Here is a 4,904-nt window from a genome sequence, read left to right as displayed (position 1 = left end):
GATCATGGAAGGAAAACTTTAGTGAATGTTGAATTGATGGCTCATTTCCATGGAAACAATCCTAAAATTTATTTTGATATTTGAATTCTTAGAATCACATTTTAATATGCTATGCTGTTTAGCTCCCACTTCATTAATCCTCAACCTCCATTTAAACACCTATAGTAGTAGTCGTCCTATTATTTTTATACTACCTACTATGTTCAAATGTATTTTGAACATTTTATCTAACACAGCACTAAAGTTCAGGCTTCCCTTTATTTATTGGTTTTGATTTCCTGAGTGTGTGTGGCTTAGTGGCATGGATTAGGCTGTATTCACAGGGTCAGTAGTTCTAAGAGACCAGATATTCCTCAGAAGAAAGATGAGGTATTCTACTCCCACAATTATACTCCCTTTGAAGACCCACAGAGGCAGCTCTAGTCTGTCCTACTGGGTCCTTATGAGTCAAAATTGACTCGAAGGCAGTGAGTTTGGGTTTGGGGTTTTTGGTTTGGTTTGGGTTATATTCACTCAGTTCTAATCATGTTGTTTCCTCTCGGTTTGTAGCACACTCTATATTGATTTTTACCCCAATGCCTCGGCATACTCTTTGCTCCTTGAATTGTATATCTTTGCTGACTCTTCTTTTCATCATTAAATTAATTACGAAAACTCTCCACATCCCAGATGAAGTGTACCAGGTATTTTCAACTTGAGGATGTACTGCATTGCATTAAGTGTTGCCTCCTCAAGAGGAATGCAAGTTCCTTAACATTAGAAAGAAGTGTCAATTTGTCTACCACACCCCTACTTGACCGCAACAGTAATTGGCCAATAAAATGTGCTTGAAATGAACTAGTGAATGAACAGCCACATCCATGTATAGGACTGAGAAGCAGTTGTGGCTGAGCAACAGTTCCAGCCTTGAGGATTATGATGGGTGAGAAATAGAATTAGAAAAGAAGGATCCAAACACGGGCTCTTTGCCCACCATTATCAGAGTGCACTCTCATCGAAGGTACATTTCATACATGAATTTATAGGATAACTCCCACCTACCAGAGAGGTTCCCTTCATAAGATCACTACACGTTATAAGATTTGTTTAGAATTAAGTCCATTTTAAATTAGCTCTATGTTCTAATTTTAAAGATTTACATTCATCAAATCACAAATCAATCTTATATGAAAGAAAAGAGTTCTGCTGCATTGCACCACTGCCAGATTTTCCAACATGTTTACAGCTCACATACAGTTTTAAGAAAGTATCAAGCATATATTAAGTGAAGTATTGAAAGAGAAATCCAAACTTAATTTTCGAAGCTGGTGGAATACTGGTTACATGTTGGGTCAGCAGTTTGAAATGGCCAGCCTCTCTGTGGGGCAAACATGGGGCTTTCTACTCCCATAAAGAGTTAGGGTTTTGGAAACCCACGAGTCAGTTCTACCCTGTCCTGAGGGCCGATGTGAACCAGAATTGACTCAATGGTGGTGAGTTTGTTTTTTTGGTTTTGTAGGGAATTTGGATTTTTGCATTTGTTTTTATTAGCTATTGCATGGTAACAATGCCATGCAGTGGTTGTATGTGTACATTGCACTTCTTCGGGAACTAAGTTTCTGACAGATCAAAAACTTGTGTAGCAAAAGCAGGACTGGGAGAATCCTCAGCTCATTGCCTAGGACCTATAAGAAAGCAACACAAACTTAGCAGTCTTTGTTTTAGGTATCTACTGCAGACATGCCCTAAGTCCCAGCTGAGTCCTCCAAATGCGGGACTGGAGCCCTTTTTCGGTCAAGAAGCCATCCAGAAGGTGCTGGACAATCTCTCCTGTTATCTCTAGAGCTAGACTAGTTCATGTATCTAGAATCTACGATGGCAAAACTACCTTGATGCAGACCACCTGAGGACGAACTGGGGTCACTGTCAGCTGGAATCCAGAACAACCACAGAAGAAGGAAGGGCCCAGGGCTAATTAAGGGAAAGTCTTAACTAAGGAATAAAAGCAAAACGAACACCCACAGCCCGGAGTCACTTTCAGCTCATTGGAGCAGCTTGTGGGTAGAAACCATTAACCTTGCCGTTGGCCTTTCAATGCTTACCAGCAGCGCCACCAAGACTAACTGAGGAGTACTTTATGGAACTGAAATATTATAAATAATTTAAATCTAATATGGGAAGGACCTTCTACTACAAGAAGGAGGCCTGGTTGCATAGTGGGTAAAAGTAAAAAAAATTTTAAATGACACCTTTACCCTTTATTTTTCAAAGAAGTTTGTGCAGTCAATGTGCCCTTATGTTTCTTGACTGCTGCCTTCATGAGTATGGATAGTGGACATGACAACTTTCATCTGTCCTGTTTACCATGATGCTGTCTACTAGTCCTTGTGTGAGGCTTTTTGTTTTCTTTTCATGGAGTTGTAATCCATATCGGAGGACTTGATCTTTGTCAGGAAGTGCTTCAAGTTGTCCTCACTTGTAGCGAGACTGCGTCATCTGTATGTAACAGGCTGATAATGAGCTTTTTCCCAGCCCTGGTGCTGCATCAGTCTGCATGTTGTCCAGTTTCCTGCAGTCCAGCTACATAGCATCCAGACTGGGATATGACTCCGGCACACACCTTTACTGAGTTTAAACCACGAGGATCCATTTCTACCAGAATGCTCGTTAGATGTAGGGATGGCGAGACTTCACCTCGTGTACTTTGGACACGTTCTTAGGAGAGATCCTTCCTAGAGGAGGACATCGGGCACGACGAAGTGGTTGCTGAGGTTAGGTGCCATCAAGTTGGTTCCAACCCATAGCGACCCTACACACAGCAGAACGAACCACTGCCGGGTCCTGCGCCGTCCTCACCACCATCCCTCTGCTTGAGCCCATTGAAGCAGCCACGGGGTCAATCCATCTTGCTGAGCGTCTTCCTCTTTTTCACTGTCCCTCGACTTTACCAAGCATGAGTTCCTTCTCCCAGGACGAGTCTCTTCTGACAACATGAGACCCAGCCTTCCCATTCTTGCTTCCAAGGACCACTCTGGCCATACTTCTTCCAAGACAGATGGGTTTGTCCTTTTGGCAATCCCTGGTACTTTCAGGATTCTTCTACAGCACCACAGTTCAACTTCGTTGATTCTTCTTCAGTCTTCCTTATTCTTTGTCCAACTTTCACATACATACGAGGCCATGGAAAATCCCATGGCTTGGCTTAGGGATGCATTAGTCTTCAAAGTCACATCCTTGCTTTTCAATATTCTAAAGAGGTCTTGTGCTTCGGGTTTTCCTAATGAAACTTGTCTTGTGGTCTCTTGACTGCTGCTTGCATGAGCCTGGACGGTGGCTCCAAGCAAGACAACCTCCTTGACAACATCCATCTTCTCTTCCTTTAGCCTCATGTTGCCCACTGATCCAGGTGTGAGGTTTTGGTTCTTTATATTGTGTTGCAATCCATACGGGAAGCTGCAATCCTTGATCTTCATCTACAAGGGCCTCACATCCTCCACTTTCAGTAAGTAAGGTTACGTCATCTGCATATTGCATATCGTTAAGCCTTTCTCCCATCCTGAGGCCACATTCTTCTTCATGTAAGCCAGCTTCTCTGATTATATTATGCTCATCATACAGATTGAATGAGTATGGTAAGAGAATACAGCACTATACATACCTTTCCTTATTTTAAAGCATGTAGTGTTTCCTTGTTCTGCTCACACAACTGCCTCTTGGCTCATGTAGGGCTTTCTGGTGAGCACAATGGGGTGTTCTAGGGTTCTCCTTCTCAAGACTGGACACAGATTTTTATGGCCCACACACAGTCAATTGCCTTGTTCATAGTCAATGAAACACAAGTAAACATCTTCTTGGAGTTTTCTGCTTTCAGCCAAGATCCAACTGACATCAGCAATGATATCCCTTGTTCCACATCCTCTTCTGAATCCAGCCAGAACCTCTGGTAGTTCCCTGTCAGTGTATTTTGGCAACCCTCGTTGGATGTTCTTAAGGAAAATTTTACTTGCATGTGATGTTAATGACACTGTTCTGTACTTTGAGCATTCTGTTGGGTCACCTTTCTTTGGAATGGAGACGAGCCTCTTCCAGCCAATTGGCCAAGCTGTCTCCCAAATTGCCCGTCATAGACAAGTTAGTGATTGTAATGCTTCATCAACTGTTTTAGGCTTGGACCTTTCCTTTAGCACCTTGGGTGCTTGTCCATAGGCTACCTATTAAAATGGTTGACTTGTCAACTACTCATTTTTTGGTACAGTAACTCTGTGTTCTTTCTATTTTCTTTTGATGCTTCCTTCTTTGTTCATAGAATCTTTCAATATTACAACTCGGGGCTTGAAATTTTTCTTTGGGTCTTTCAGTTTAAGATATGCCATGTGTTTTCCTCCTTTTTGGTTTGTCTAACTCTAGGGTGGTGCACATTTCATGATCAGGTTTGGCTTAGCTTCCCTTTGAAATGTTCTGGATAGCAGGGTAACATAGCCAGATACTAAAAACCTCATGAATAGCCACAGAACATGATCAGAACCACTGCTGGAGACGAGCTCCTCCAGTTTGAAGGCACTCAGCATGTAGAGTTGACCATCATGGCATGGATGGAATAAAGCCTGAGTAAGAAAAGCCTTTATGACTTGCATATGCTGATGAGGCACAATGTAAAATGGGAAAAGAAAAAAAAAACAGCTGCAAACATCTATCAATAATTGCAACTTGGAATTACAAAGTATGACTATGAAAGTTGGAAGTCATCAAAAATGAAATGGAATACATAAATATTGATATGTTAGACTTTAGCAAGCTGAAATTGACAAGTACTGGTTTCTTTGAATCGGCCCGCCATGTGGTTTGTCATCCCTGGGATGACAGATTCAAGAGGAATGGTGTAAATTACGTTCATAGTCAAAATGATATTATCCTATTACAGACAG

The sequence above is a fragment of the Echinops telfairi genome, unplaced genomic scaffold, assembly GCF_000313985.2.
Source record: "Echinops telfairi isolate 266 unplaced genomic scaffold, ASM31398v2 ScPeMD7_3533;HRSCAF=4204_0, whole genome shotgun sequence".
NCBI classification, from domain to species: Eukaryota; Metazoa; Chordata; class Mammalia; order Afrosoricida; family Tenrecidae; genus Echinops; species Echinops telfairi.
The sequence above is the reverse complement of the archived record's forward strand: the minus strand, read 5'-3'. Positions refer to the sequence as shown.